The sequence below is a fragment of the Aquarana catesbeiana genome, linkage group LG06 (genome assembly GCF_042186555.1).
Source record: "Aquarana catesbeiana isolate 2022-GZ linkage group LG06, ASM4218655v1, whole genome shotgun sequence".
In the NCBI taxonomy this organism is placed as follows: domain Eukaryota; kingdom Metazoa; phylum Chordata; class Amphibia; order Anura; family Ranidae; genus Aquarana; species Aquarana catesbeiana.
This window is the reverse complement of record NC_133329.1, coordinates 378,972,045-378,988,870: the sequence shown is the minus strand read 5'-3', so window position 1 is coordinate 378,988,870 and position 16,826 is coordinate 378,972,045.

Sequence of the window (16,826 nt, the reverse complement as noted above, 5' to 3'; positions counted from 1 at the left end):
TTGCTCCCGAAAAAAAAGGCTGTTTTTAAAACTTTTTTTTGCATTGATACATGTCTCCTGGGGCAGGACCCAGGTCCCCAAACACTTTTTATGACAATAACTTGCATATAAGCCTTTAAAATAAACACTTGATTTTTCATGTTAATGTCCCATAGACTTTAACGGTGTTTCGAATTTGCCCGAACAACATCGAACAACCAAAGTTCGGTCCGAACTTATGTTCGGGCTGAACTGTTCGTCCATCCCTAGTGTGCAGGAGGAGAGTAAAGGAGACTGTATATAGACCGTATATAGGAAGATGTCCCTGAAGTTGTTGCAAAAGTTTTGCTCTCAAATTCAAGTGGGCACCCCATAACCTCCCATCCCTATCCAAGTTATTAACCCTCAATATATAGCAAAAACAAAGTCATGGACTGTTCTCTGACTCAGGAGTGCCTGCGAAAATTCAGTGTGCCTGGCTGTGCAGTGGTGGGGGATCCAGTTCATCTGTGGCTCCCCAGGGGGTACGCTACACATATGTGGTATCGATGCAATCTTCAGAAGAAGGAACATCTGTTTTGGATTGTTTTTTGGTGATGGGTTTAAAAAATGTGTCAGCCCAAAATTTCATGTTCCTGATATGTGTCTGCTGTACCAGGTACGTGTTTGAAAAAGTATCAGACTTGTGGACGAGGAGAGCGAAGATTTTGGCATGATTTTTATGGGATGCTGACTTCCGTTTCAAGTAAGAATGCATTTAGGGCAGAATAGCAGATATTTTAGATGGTGGTAGGCAAGTGAAAAAGAAAATTGTATATTGTCTGAAAGTAGAGATATCCTTTAAAGCCAAAGATAGTCAGGGAACTAGTATTTTCAAAGGAAGGTAAGCATTGTCTACACAGGTTTTCTTTGAGCAAAAAGGATTCTTGATCCAAGATTATGCCATGAGAATTAATAAAGCACATTTACCATCTGTGAAACAGAGTTTGTCATTTAGCAGGACCCAATAGGGCTTGCACTTTATTAACTTTTCTGAACTAATACATTAAAAGGAATAGCAATGCTTCATTATTACAAATCAGATAAGCACTTGAATTGCATGCAGCCCTGTGATTGTTCCTATCCACTGGTCTAGATTAATTAACTAAGGGATTACTTGTTCAAATTATTTGGAAATCCTGTTTGCTGTGCATGTCTACTGACACAAGCAAGATCCCATTAGTTAAATAAAATGTGTTTAGAGAAAGAATTATGGGTTACAAAGCCAGATAACATTTTCTCTTTAAGAATTAAGGAATAATTATGTATACAGAGTCAAGTCATGTGAACAGCAGGTTGAAAGGCAACCACACAGAGTGAATCTGGCATGCAAAAGGCTAGGATGTTCAATACTTAAAGATCTTTATTCTTTTTATAACCTTATTTATTTTGCTTAATGATAAAAAAAATAATAATAATGCATTTTTAAAACTCTTTTCAGTTAGGTAAATATGAAAGTTGACTTGGATATGTAGACATGTATAAACATAAATAAATATTGTAATATAAAAATGACCCTAAAGAATTATTCTGCCATGCAAACACCCAAGACATTGTATATTTAAAGGCAATGTTTATTTTATTTTTTTTATAAATTATGATTCATACTAAATGTGACATTTAACATTTTTTTTTTAAATCTCTTTTTAATCAGTTCCTATTTTGGCAAGGTATGGGCTTAAACAATGTGAAGATCAGAGAAAGTGGTAAATTGACTTAACCCTCTGATTAAGCACAGTTGCAGGGCTTATAGTGGTTCTAAAGTCAGAAGGTGTTTTATCCTAATGTGTTCTATGCATTAAGATAAAAAACCTTCAGTGTGCAGCAGCTCCCCTCAGCCCCCTTAATACCTACCTGAGTCCAATCTCGATCCAGCGATGTTGCAGGAGAGTCTCGGCTGTCCCTCCTCATTGGCTGAGACAGCAGCGGGATGCCATTGGCTCCCGCTGCTGTCAATCGAAGTCAGTAAGTCAATTATTATTATTATTATGATTGTACAGGCTTTATATAGCGCCAACAGTTTGCGCAGCACTTTACAACATGAGGGCGGACAGTACAATACAATACAATACAGGAGGAGTCATAGGACCCTGCACATTAGAGCTTACAATCTAGGAGGGTACAGTTACATTACAATACAATACAGGAGGAGTCATAGGACCCTGCTCATTAGAGCTTACAATCTAGGAGGGTCAAGTGATACAAAAGGTAATAACTGTGGAGGATGATCTGGTGGAGAAAATAAATGTACAGTTATTAGGTGGAGGCAGAATAGGCTTCTTTGAAGAGAAGCAAGCAGAGTAGGAGATAGTTGGACAGATTGAGGTAGAGAGTTCCAGAGGATGTGAGAGGCTCGGGAGAAGTCCTGGATGGCATGGGAGGAGGTGACAAGGAAACTAGAGAGCAGGAGGTCTTGGGAGGAACGTAGAGATCGATTTGGCTGGTATTTTGAGACTAGGTCAGTGATGTAGTTGGGGGTCGAGTTGTGGGTGGCTTTGTAAGTTATTGCTAGTATTTTGAATTTAATTAGTTGGGTGAGCGGAAGCCAGTGGAGGGATTGACATTGAGAGGAGTAGCAGACGCTGAGTGGCTGGTAAGGTTGATGAATCTGGCAGCAGCATTTGTGATGGTCTGAAGGGGGGGATGTAAGGGCTCTTTCACATCAGTGATGATCCGCCCCGTGAATATCCGCTTGCTCAGGAAGATGACAGGTCCGTCGCTGCACACTGTGCAGCAACAGACCTGTCAGAGCGCCGCTCTCCCCTATGGGGGATCGGGTGATGAAGGACCGTAGAGTCCGTCGTCACCCGATCTGATCCGAAAACGGATGGAAAAGTAGGTTTTTCCTCCGTTACACTTTTTCGGATCGGAGCGGGTTGGATGCCAGCGGACGTTCATCCGCTGACATCCGCTATTCCATAGGGATACATGTATGTCCGTTTTTCATCCGAAATCGGAATGATGAAAAACGGACATACGGATCATCCGTGTGAAAGAGCCCTAAAGGTAATCTCGTGAGGAGGAAGTTGCAGTAGTCAAGGCGAGAGACGACCAGGGTGTGAACTAGGAGCTTTGTGGTGCCATTGGTTAGAAAGGGACATATTCCGGAGATGTAACGGAGGTTTGAGCGGCAAGATTTGGCCAGTGATTGGATGTGGGACCGAAAGGAGAGTTCAACCTAGAACCTTGGCATGTGGGGACGGAATGATAGTAGTGCTATCGATCTTGAGTGAGAAATCAGGGAAAGAGGCACGTGGGGTGGAAAAATTATGAGCTCGGTTTTGGTTAGATTGAGTTTGAGGAAGTAGTATGACATGCAGGCTGATGTCTGTTAGTAAATTAGTGATACGTGAGAAGACTGAAGGAGTGATCTGAGGGGTAGAGAGAAGTTTCAATACTATAGGTGATTGGCCCATTACAGTCACATGGAGGCAGGAAGAGACCTGGCAAGTGCAAATATGAAGGGGCTGAGTTTACATTAGCAAGAGGTCGAGTCACTGTGATGGTTAGCAGTGATGACCTGAATACACCTGAATTTGGTTCAAAGTGAGTACCACAAACAAGCACAGATTGAGGCTGTGGTTTACAGGGAGAGTTAGACTCTTGAGTGGGGTTACAAGTAGAGATAGTGTTACAGGAAGAATATGCTTTAGAGTTAGGGTTACAGGAAGGGTTAGTGTCTGGGCTAGTGTTAGAATAGGGGTTACAGGGAAGGTTAGAATTCATGTTAGGGGTAGAGTTACAGGTAGGGTTAGTTTAAAGGGAGCTTTAAAGTGATATTAAAGGCAAGTTGTTGTTTTTTTTTTAAATAACAAACATGTTATGCTTACCTGCTCTGTGTAATGGTCTTGCATAGAGCAGCCCAGATCCTTCTCTTCTCGAGTTCCTGGCGGCACTCCTGGCCCCTCCCTCTTGCCAAGTGCACCCAAGCAGGCTTGCTCCTGAGCCACTACTGAGCCAGGGCTCGGCCCCGCCCCATCTATCTTCCCAATGGCTCCTACTGCTGTCTCAGCCACTAAGGAGGGAGAGTCCCCGGAAAGCTGAAGCTTTCGTGCACATCGCTGGATCGCGATGAGGCTCAGGTAAATATTAGGGGGGATGAGGGGCTGCTGCAAACAGAAGGTTTTTTACCTTCATGCATAGAACCACTTTAACCACTTCCTGCCTGCCGGCCATCATATGACGACTGGGCGGCGCGGCTCTCGTTCTGGGTGGACGTCATATTAGGGCCCTCCAGAATGACCGCTCTTGCACGCCCATGGGGGCGCACATCGCAGTGATCGGTGGAGGCTCTTTACCATGTAATCAGCCATGTCCAATCACGGCTGATCACGATGTAAACAGGAAGAGCCGTTGATCGGTTTTTCCTCACTCACGTCTGACAGACTCGCGACTGAGAGCCGATCGGCTGCTCTCCTGACAGGGGGGTCTGTGCTGATGGTTTAACAGCACAGCCCCCACTCAGATGCCCACCCTGGACCATCAGGATGCTGCCAGATCACCAGGGATGGCCACCACACTGGACCACCAGGTATGCCACCCTAGACCACCAGGGAAATGCCAATCAGTGCCCAGGCAGCTGCCAATATGTGCCCATCCCCAATGTCTGCCAGTGCCAGTGCCATCAGTGATACCTAACAATGCCATCTTTAAGTGCCGCATAACAGTGCCCATCAGTACCGCGTATCAGTGCCCATCAGTGCCCAGCAGTGCCGCCTATCAATGCTCAGTAGTGCCGCCTATCAGTGTCACCCATAAGTACCCATCAATGCAGCCTTTCAGTGCCCATCAGTGTAGCCTATCAGTGCCCACCAGTGCCACCCATGAGTGCCCATCAGTGCCGCCTATCAATGCCCATCAATGCTGCATATCAGTGCCACCCATCAGTGCCGCCTATCAGTGCCGCCTATCAGTGCCCATCGTCAGTGCCCGTCAGTGCCCATCAGTGCCACCTCATTGGTGCCACCTTATCAGTGCCCATCAGTATTGCCTTATCAGTGCCCATCAGTGAAGGAGAAAACTTACTTATTTACAAAATTTTATAACAGAAACAAAAGAAAAACGTTTTTTTTTTCAAAACTTTTGGTCTTTTTTTATTTGGTTAGCAAAAAATAAAAGACGCAGAGGCGATCAAATACCACCAAAAGAAAGCTCTATTTGTAGGAACAAAATAATAAAAATTCTGTTTGGGTACAGTGTAGCATGACCGCGCAATTGTCATGTAAACAGCGACAGCGCTGAAAGCTGAAAATTAGCTTTGGCAGGAAGGGGGTGTAAGTGCCCTGTATTGAAGTAGTTAAAGTAGGTTATCACTTTACGTTGCAATTTATGTGGAAACTCAAAGATAAAAATATCACTCACTGACTATTGGCCTGTATATGTATGCACACAAACCTCCTGCTTTCAGTAAACAGAGGATTGTATTTTGTATATGGAACCAATATGTCCTTTCTAGTGCAGATAAAGAAACTCAGATTCTTCTGATTACTTTTATGTCGGTGAAATTCAATGTGATCAGAGCATTCATCTTTGTTCAGTGCATACACTGTAATTGATGTGAAATATTTGGGAAAATAGGAGCTCTAGAAAAACCTGCTCCATTTATTGCCAAATGAGAATGAGTTACAATAGCAAATCTTGCAGTCAGATTTGTCATAACATTGGTTTCACGAGCTAGTAAATAGCGCATGTTTGGAAAAAGCTGCATTGATCACTTCATTATATTTATGCCCCGTTCCTCGCAGCTGAATCTCTCAGAGAAAATTACTTTTTTGTTTCCTAGACATTGCTATGCCGCCTTCCACAGTCATCCATTCATATAGCGGAATGTAAAACCTAAAACTGAAAAATACATTATTATTACCACCATTACCGCGTCTTTCAGGCTGCATGTGGCATCGTCTTTGTAAATGGAGAAATATTACTTTTTATTATTTCGTTTGCATATTTAGTCTGGGTATAACAGAGAAAATATTCTTTCCTTAACTGTTTTTTTCCTGCCAAAGTAAAAACTTTGATAAGTTTTTTTTTTCTTCTTCTTTTGTAGCAAAATAGTACAATACAACAAGCTTCAGTTCCTGTAACAATAACAAGCTGCTTGGCTGAAAAAGCAGAAGGACAAACAAAAAATAATTTCTGCTTCTGCGTTTTCAGCCAATCAGCTTGTTATTGCTACAGGAACCCTTGAGTGGATTCTACTTAGAAATAGTTTTTACTTAGCTCAGCTTAAATCCCAAGAGATCTTTCTGTTTGAAACAACTAAATACATTCCTGCTGCATCAAAACAAAATATGTGCAAAGTCTAATGCCCTGTACGCACGGTCGGACATTGATCGGACATTCCGACAACAAAATCCATGGATTTTTTCCGACGGATGTTGGCTCAAACTTGTCTTGCATACACACGGTCACACAAAGTTGTCGGAAAATCCGATCGTTCTGAACACGGTGACGTAAAACACGTACGTCGGGACTATAAATGGGGCAGTAGCCAATAGCTTTCGTTTCTTAATTTATTCTGAGCATGCGTGGCACTTTGTGCATTGGATTTGTGTACACACGAATTTAACCGATCAGATTTTGTTGTCGGAAAATTTTATATCCTGCTCTCCAACTTTGTGTGTCGGAAATTCCAACGAAAAACGTCCGATATAGCCCACACACGATCGTAATTTCCAACAACACAATCCGATCGCACTTTGTCCGTCAGAAAATCCGACTGTGTGTACAGGGCATTACAGTTTGTTAATTGCTTGCCAACTAGTTATACTGCGGCAGGTTGTCTCAGCTGCGCAAATCGCCCTACTGGTACAGCGGTTCCTTTAATGGCTATAGCAGGCGCGTCGCCGGAGCAGATGCACGTGGCCGGCAGCCGCGATGTCCGCCGGCCACCCGCAATCGTTCCACAGAGAGCCAGAATGGGGATCCGTCAATGTAAACAAACAGATCCCCATTCTGTCAGGGGAGTAGAGAGAAATCTGCTGTTCCTAGTGATCAGGAACAGTGATCTCTCTCTACTCCCAGTCAGCCCCCTCCCCCCACAGTTAGAAACACCTCCTTAGGACACACTTAACCCGTTGCATGCCCCCTAGTGTTAACCCCTTCCCTGCCAATGTTATTTATACAGTGATCAGTGGCCATTTCAGCTCTGATCACTGTAATGACGTCACTGATCCCCAAAAGTGTCAAAAGTGTCTGATCTGTCCACCGCAATGTCGGAGTCCTGCTAAAAATCGCTGATCACCGACAATACTAGTAAAAAAAAAAATTATAATAAAAATGCCATAAATATATCCCCTATTTTGTAGATGCTGTAACCTTTGCACAAACCAATCAATATACGCTTATTGCAATTCTTTTTACCAAAAATATGTAGAAGAATACATATTTTTCTTTTTTTCATAATTGTCGGCCTTTTTTTGTTTATAGCGCAAAAAATAAAAACCGCAGAGGTGATCAAATACCACCAAAAGAAAGCTCTATTTGTAGGAAAAAAAGGACGTCAATTTTGTTTGGGTACAATGTTGCACGACCGCGCAATTGTCAGTTAAAGAGACACAGTGCCGTATCGCAAAAAATGGCCTGGTCATGAGGGGGTAAATCCTTCTGGGGCTGAAGTGGTTAAAGGATAAGTTCACCTTTAAAAAAAAAAAAACACGCTTCTTTTTGCAGGTAAAAATGTGTGCATTTTTTTGTTTTTTTGTTATTGGGAGCCTGAAAAGCATTGCACCAGCCATCAGCAGATCGTGGTTGCAATGCAGGGCTCTTGCAGTCTCTTTGTGTAAGCTTACAAAATCATACTTGGGGGGAACATCCTAAAAATGCAGTTACATTCAAGATGGTGCTGCTATAAGACCAACAAACAGTACAAAATAGATTACAGCGCACGCATACAAAAATTACATTTAAATCCTGAAAGGCTATTTAAAAACGCCTGAACATATTCAAAAATATGGAGATTTGGTAACACTATATGGTCATATAGTGCTAAGCCCACTTACTGCGTCAAAGTAGCCCATTATCAGTGGGTCCTACACTAGTAATAGAATGAAAGATCCTGCGTCTCAACTAGAGGTCGGCCGATATATCAGCCGATATTTGGTGTTTTTTACTTAATCGGCATCGGCCAATTGTGCTGATAAAAAAGGCCGATATAATTTCAGCGCGACTTGCAAATGACTTCTGTAATAGAAGTCAATGCAAGTTGCCTGAAGTCTTCTGTGAAGAGACTTCTCTCCTCTCTGGGCAGCCTGCCAAGTCTGATAAAAGAACCTGAGGAGATACAATGTTTACACTTATCAATGGACTGAACTCTGTGTGTAGAAGTTCTCAGTTTAACCATTTAAAGGCAATCTTTTCTGACACTTGTTGCTTCACTTAGAACCCCCAAACATTATATATATATATTTTTTAGCAGAGACCCTAAGGAATAAAATAGCGGTTGTTGCAATATTTTATGTCACACGGTATTTGCGCAGCGGTCTTTTAAACGCAATTTAAAAAAAAAAATACAGTAATAAATTAAAAAGAAACTAAGCAGTAAAGTTAGCCCATTTTTTTTCGTCCAAAAGTTTTGATTACCTGTTTTTGTGTATTTAATATTTAAGATATAGTTTTGTTTTTTTTTAATCTAAATTCTACATAATCAAGTGAACTGATTGGAGGTTTGTTTTGTTTAATAAATGTTTAAATGTAAAAAAATTTCTGTATCACTTATTACTTAAGGTTGCTTCCACACTGGAGCGGGCATGCGTTGACGGTAAAACGCTGCTAGTTTTAGCGGCGCTTTACCGTCATTTTAGCTGCACTATTCGGCTGCTAGCGGGGCGCTTATAACCCAGTTAGCGGCCGAGGAAGGGGTTAAATGCGCCCCTGAAGCGCCGCTGCCGAAACGCTTTGCAGGCACTTCGGCAGCGGTGCGCATTCATTTCAATGAGACTGCAGGGGGGCCGTTTTACACCTGAAAAAAGCACCTGAAAAACACCCCAGTGTGAAAGGGGTCTAACTGTAATGCCGCGTACACACGGTCGGACTTTTCGTCTACAAAAGTCCAACGGACGCCGACGGACTAAAGCTGGCTGGTAATCCGATCGTGTGTGGGCTTCTCCGGACTTTCAGCAGACTTTTTCAGCCTCAAATCCGACGGACTTTAGATTTGAAACATGCTTCAAATCTTTACGTCGTAACTACGACGGACCCCGAAATCCGCTCGTCTGTGTGCTAGTCCGACAGACAAAAACCCATGCTAGGGCAGCTATTGGCTACTGGCTATGAACTTCCTTATTTTAGTCCGGTGTACGTCATCACGTACGAATCCGTCGGACTTTTGTGTGGTCGTGTGTAGGCAAGTCCGTTCGTTAGAAAGTCTGCTGCAAGTCCGCCGAAAGTCCGCCGGAAGTCTGTCGGACAGGCTGTCGGACTTTTGTAGACGAAAAGTCCGACCGTGTGTACGCGGCATTAGATTTTATGAGATGAAGGGAAAAAAAAAAAATCGGCCTAATATATCGGCCCCAAAAAAACGGCATCACATATCGGCCATCGGCCACCGCTATTTCTAAATATCGACATCAGCATCGGCCAGAGAAAAACCCATATCGGTCGACCTTTAGTCTCAACCATGGGAGACAAACTCCTCTTTTTGGGAGAACTGAAAGGACTCCTCCTATGAACTGGTGGACACTAATAAGAGGTAATGAAGGGGGGATGGGGTGCTCCGGCCCAAGGAACCTGTTTAGAGTACATACAATATACATGCAAAATCACACTTGGGGGGCACACAATAAAAATGTTGTATGTATTTTGTATGTATGGACTCTAACCAGGTTCCTTGGGCCGGAGCACCCCATCCCCCCCCCCCCCTTCATTACCTCTTATTAGTGTCCACCAGTTCATAGGAGGAGTGCTTTCAGTTCTCCCAAAAAGAGGAGTTTGTCTCCCATGGTTGAGACGCAGGATCTTTCATTCTATTACTAGTGTAGGACCCACTAATAATGGGCTACTTTAACGCAGTAAGTGGGCTTAGCACTAGATGACCAAATAGTGTGACCAAATGCCTATATTTTAGGAATATGTTCAGGTGTTTTTAAATAGCCTTGCAGGATTTAAATGTCATTTTTGTATGTGTGCGCTGTAATCTATTTTGTACTGTTTATTGGTCTTATAGCAGCCCCATCTTGAATGTAAATGCATTTTTAGGGTTCCCCCCAAGTATGATTGTGCATGTATATTGAATGGACTCTGACCAGGTTCCTTGGGCCAGAGCACCCCATACCCACTCCATTACCTCTTATTAGTGTCCACCAGCTCATAGGAGGAATCCTTTCAGTTCTCCCATGAAGAGGAGTTTGGTTGATGGTTGAGACACAGGATCTTTCATTCTATTACTAGTGTAGGACCCAATGATAATGGGGTACTTTGACGCAGTAAGTGGGCTTAGCACTATATGACCATATAGTGTGATCAAATCCCCATATTTTTTTAATATGTTCAGGTGTTTTTAAATAGCCTTGCAGGATTTAAATGTCATTTTTGTATGTGTGTGCTGTAATCTATTTTGTTCTATGTGTAAGCTGTCTGCCTGCACATTGTATGGCCAAGCAGTTACACACTAACAGGAAGCATCAATGAACTACCACAGTGCTCATCAGCGACGTGGTACTTCATTAAGAACTACAAGCCCAGAGTCGCAAAGGCTGCCGGACCTTTTAATTTTCCAGTCACAGAACTTTGTGAATGAATGACGAGGCCAGGTGGGCGGAGACCTGCACGGCCATGGTCTTTGAAGATAAGGACAGAGAGCGGGGGGGAGAAGATCCCCCACCGCCTGTCACAACGGGGAGCAGGTGGGGTGCGGGGGCTAGTGGATTTGTAACATGTTGCTCATTTTCTGCTCTTTCTGTGCCCATTTTTACCTCCAACTAAGCTATATTTGAAGAGTGAAACATGTTAGGTTTGGGTGATTTTATTTTGGGAGCACCTTCTGACTTTTATTATTTAGGTTCACATGATCTTTTTCTTGTCCTGACATGCTCTTTCCTCCCTCCCTCCTTTTTCATCATTGTGGGGTGTGATATTCTTTGTGTCAATGCAGTCTTAGCTAATGGTGGATATGGTGATATATGGGGCTTGTCCATCAGTGGTTATCTGTGTCCACATGGATGAGTGTACCCGTATTACATATGTGAGAGATAGACATCTCCTTGTGTATCTGATATGGTCATATACATACCTTTTATGATTTATAATAGTCGTTTTAGACAAGTGGCATTTTGGTGCACAGGGTAGCGCACCCTCGTCTAGTTCTATTTTATCGTTGCCACAGTGAGTGGCATTAATAACACAGGCATTTATATATATGTTACACCCTGAATAATGTTGTAACATGTTACAAAAGGTGAACTTATCCTTTTTAAAGCAGTGGTTCTCAACCTCAGTCCTCATGTACCCCCCAACAGGCCTGAGCTGTCAGTTTTTTTCATTCAACCTGCTGGGTTGAACGAAAAAAACTAGTAGTGTGCACGAGGCTTAAGAAAGCAGCCAGATGCTTCCGATTTCCCTCCCACAGTCATATATGAGAGCCCTAAGAGGCTTAATTGCGAGGTTTGTCTGACGTAACAAAAAGCCACAAATTGCATACACGGTTTTGACTAGGGGGAAAAAACAAGGAGCATTAGCTCTACCGGATTTTAATAAATACTATATTGCAGTGACACTTTCACGGGTTATGGAATGGTCAAGGGGGGTTTCGGATAAGAGATGGGTCAATATTGAACATAGAATGAGTAGCACACACCTAGGTCACATTGTATGGAACCCTCCAAAATACAGAACATTTAGCACAAAGACACCGGATTTAACACTTAATACACTAAAACTATGGGATCAGATCCACACACAAAATAAATGGTAATATAACTCTCCTTTGATCTACTTGAAGGATAATACATTTTGAACCGGGGGAGGTGGGAGGGAATTGGATAAAGAATGGTAATACACAATTGAAAGATTTAATTAGAGAAGGGAAAAATCGCACATATCACGATTTGAGAACTGAGACAGATCTAATGGAGATTGATACATGGCGGTACATCCAGTTGTCGCATTTTGTAGAGAAACTTCCGGACACCGATCAGAGGTGAAGAAGATTATAGGCCGCTTGAGCAGCTTTGTAAGAGAGAAAAGTCGAGAAATATAATTTCTCGACTTTATAAAATTCTAATGTCTAAAGAGGAACTGGATGTGCCTCCTTTTATCAAGAAATGGGAAAGGGAATTAGGGATACAATGTAGTAATCACAAGTTAGGAAAAATTTTGAAAATGACACACAGTTCTTCAGTTGACACTAAGATAACGGATACAAATTTTAAGTGTCTAGCAAGGTGGTAAAAATCTGCGGAATGTTGGAGAGGGTGTAAAAATATTGGAACGATGACTCATATATGGTGGGAGTGCTCCATCATTAAAGCATACTGGAAGAAAATTATACATCTAATAAAGGAATTTGCCAATAAAACTATCTCGGAAGATCCATGGACATGCTTATTCCTTGGGACAGAGGAATCAATTAAGCAATACCAATCATCTATAGTCCCTATATTGTTGGACGCTGCCAAGAGTCAGATTCCAAAAAAATGGCAGGAATCAGAGAGTCCTAAAGTTCGATATTGGCTGTTTTGTGTTAATGAAATCTACAACATGGAGTGTTTGGATGGTGCTGGAATAGAACCAGACGAGGGGGCTGAACGAAAAGACAAATGGGCAGGGTGGAGGAGGTTTAAGAATTTGTGGAGCTATGTCGAGGAGATTATTGGCTAAAACTTAAATGGGTTTAAAGTTAGGGAACTATGAGAGGGAATCAGGTTTTCGGTATATATAATAGAAAAACTGCAGGATGGTGGTGGGAGGGGGTGGGTTTTTAGTTCAAGAGGGTTATTAGAGAAGCATTCTTATAAGATGTATGTCAATGTACAGTTTTTAGTTTTGTATTTGTAAAACACAAATTAAGAATTAAAAAAAAAAAAAAAAAAAAGAAAGCAGCTATAGCTGCCCTGGCAAGCCCACTGAGTCAGAGCTGGAGCTCTTAAATCATCAGAGAACATGAGCTTGGTGGATTGCAGATCTATAGGCCTGACTCAACAAAGGTGTTAAAACTCTGCATAGAGACAACTACTTCCCCACAGAGAGCAAGACTCCTTCTTTACAACATGCTTGCAGAAGAAAAGTTCAGTTGGAATCCAAAGATAACTTGTGAGAAAAATATTGAGGGTGCCTTTGTTGACCTCTTTCTAAATATTCTTCTCTTTTTTTCTTTTTTATCCTCTGACTATAATGTTTTCTGACTACATATCACCTACTTCAGGGTTGTTTCAGGTTAGTAAATATTACAATGAGAAGGTCAGGATGATAGACAGTATTTTAGGAAGGAAGTCAGTGTCACGTTTGGTTTGAAATTGTGGTTCCACCGGATTGAGGTGTGCTCTGAGAGTACACCCTTGCAGGCTACGGTGGATCAGGTACAGGGAAGCACAAGAGACTAGGATCTGGGAGACAGGAGCTCTAGGAATCTTGAGGTCACTCCAAATCTCTTAAGTCAGGGAAAACTAGGTGTCATGGGTTATGGTTATGCATCTTGTAAGGGTAGGGCAGGTCCGGGTAAGAGGGTGGTCATCATGTCCTCTATGTTACCCTCCTTGTTGGGCACCAAGCAAGGGTCACATGAGAGGCCTACCCCAGGATGGGCTCTTCTGAGCTACACTAGGCACCTTGTACTGGCTTACGTTACCACACATGGGGTAGGCATGATAGGTGGCACTGATGGGCACTAATAGGAGGCACTGAAGGGCACTGATAGGCAGCACTGATGGGCATTAATAGGCAGCACTGAAGGGCACTGGTAGGTGGCACTGATGGGCACTGACAGGCGGCATTAATGGGCACTGATAAGAAGAACTGATGGGCACTGATAAGAAGAACTATTGGGCATTGATTGGCAGTACTTATTGGCACTGATTTGCAGCATTGATGGGCACTGATTGGCAGCATTGATGGGCACTGATTGGCAGCACTGATTGGCACTGATTGGCAGCACTTATTGGTACTGATAGGCAGCACTGATGGGCACTGTTGGGGCTGCACTGATAATCAGAACACAATCAGTGCCCTGATTATCAGTGCAGATGTCCCCTTTTATATTGTCCGGTTACCGGCTCTCTCCTCTCCTCACGTTGTGACAGCCTGAGGAAAAGAATGCTGATAACTGGCAAGTATATTTGCATCGTGTTCAGCTGTGATTGGACACAGCTGATCGAGTGGTAAAGAGCCAATGTGTTTGGCTCTTTACCCTGATCTGTGATCAGCTGCACCGAAAGGACACAGTGATTACAGATTGCGCCTGGGTGCGCACTGCAGCAGGCACAGTTCTGGGGAGGCGTCAATAGAGGGGCAGTGCAGCCCTTCTAAAAAATGCTGCCCAAGGCGTGAATGAGTAGTTAACTTTCAACTAACAGTATAACCAATTAATCCATAGAGAATATCGGCTATGGATTGCAGAATAAGAAGAAACAAAAGAAAGGAACAAGAAAACAAAAGAAAAATGAAATATAAGAATATCCTTTATATTAGAAATAATATAAAGTAATTGATATCTTTCTTTTTTTTTCCAAACAAATTTTATTGAAAATATATTTTTTGTTTACAAACACTGCAGGAGCAAAACAGTCATTTGGTTGATCTGGTATAAAGAATCAGTATAGGAGATATTACATGAATAACGAAACATGAATCATTAATACTGTTGCCAAATAGACATAATAATTGTATCTGTCTGTGGTCTATTGTATGCAAGAATTTATCAGTCGGGTGTAACCCAGTGGCATAGCAGGAGTAATATTTGAAGGGTCCAGTATGTATTAAAAAAGAAAAAAAAAGGGGGGGGGGCCGAGAAAGGGTTGAAAGAAAAGAGTGCAGTTGTCTGGGAGAAGGAGGGTGTAGTGAGAGAACAGAGCGTGATAAAAAAGGATTTTTAAGACTATCACCAATGAAGCCCTCCTAGTAATGGGGTGTAATTGAGACATTTCAATAATATTGTTTAATGATGCTTTAAATTGGGCCCATAACGCTCCCATAACATCAAACGCATTCTCCATTTCCATTACTGGAATCATCTGGTACTCTACTATGCTTCAAACATTTTCAGAGAAAGTATTGTTTCCTCTTTCCTTCATCGTGGATATCCTGTACAGTGCTGATATAAGTCAGAACCTTGCCTTGTCCTGCTGTGCAATGCTCCTATTTCCGTTACACTATGGATCTCTTGAAATATGTAATTCTTATTGTTCCCTTACTATACCTGAGTGAAATCTTCTCCATGAGCAAAATTCTCTGTCATCCTCACATAGCTGATTGCCAGTTTTCTGGCCTGCATCCACAGTAATTGTAATTGTTCATATTTTTAATTATATTTTGCCTTCCAGTCTGCTGCTGAGTTTCCTTTTCCTTCTTTTGTTACTATTGTTCTATTTCTGTGTTCTCTGTGTTCTCCGCGTTTGCCATGGATTTCTTTCCTTTATTGCTTCTTTATCATCTACTTGTAATAATTACATTTTCATTTAACTACAAAGCAAACCAAAGAGGAAAGACAAATCACTCATTACGTCTGAATAAATTACTGCTGTCATTTTGGAGTAAAACAATTAAAATATATAAAAGAAAAAACAAATAAAGATGACAGAGCTAATTGAACAACAATTACAAAAAAAGTGAGAAAAGGATCCAAAATAAGAAAAGTTTTCACAGCGGGAAGGCCTACACAGTATTGAGGTGTCCGTTTATGAAGCAGTGATCAGTGGTGATCCCGAGGATCACCGCTGATCACAGTCCATAAACAGTTTATGAAACAGTGATAATCGGGGGGAGAAGTGTTTGAACTTGTTCTCCCGCCGATTATCTCTACACACGGAGAACCCTCATGAATGACACAGTAAGGGCCAGTTTATGAAGCGGTGATCTCACCGCTTCACTGGTGATCTGTGTCAGAATTCACACTCCCAGGTTCACCATCTCAGAGGTGGTGAATCGGGGAGTGAAGAGGAAATCTGGGGGGATCTGAGGGGGAAGGAGGAAGATTTTTAACTTCCTTATGCCTCGTTCAGACCCCCCAACACTGTAAGCATGTCCCCCTGTCATATTTATGTGTATACATATTTATACATATATACATATAATGTGTATATGTATATATATATATCATGTGTGTGTATATACATGTATATATAGTGTGTGTGTGTGTATACATATGTGTATAATGTAGGGGGACACATTATTTTATTAACATTAATCCACGCCGTTGAGCAGTGATAATTTATCACTGCTTGATAAACTGACATCTGGTGCTGTAATCTCGTAAAGTCTCACGAGATTCCAGTATCAGGGGACGTTCTCCACTATTTGAAGCATTTGTAGATCACTTCACTCCTCCAAAGGTGAAGCGATCTACACCGCTTCATAAACTGGCACACAGAGGAGAAGATTCTTCACTGTGAATGCCGGAGAACGAAGCAGTGAATAGATTTCACTGCTTCATAAACGGACACCTGAATGTCCAATTTTATTATTGACTTTTACTCACATAAGACGATGTATTACCTTAAGCGTCAGGCCATTTTGCTGCCCCTAGCACATCCAAACTTTTATAAATATTAAACAGCTATCTCAAACCTGAAACCTATGTTTTCTGCCCCAGTTGTGTGTATTTTTTTGTGTTTTATTGAACTACATCAGTTTTTACTATTGTTCTGCAGGCTGCTGACATC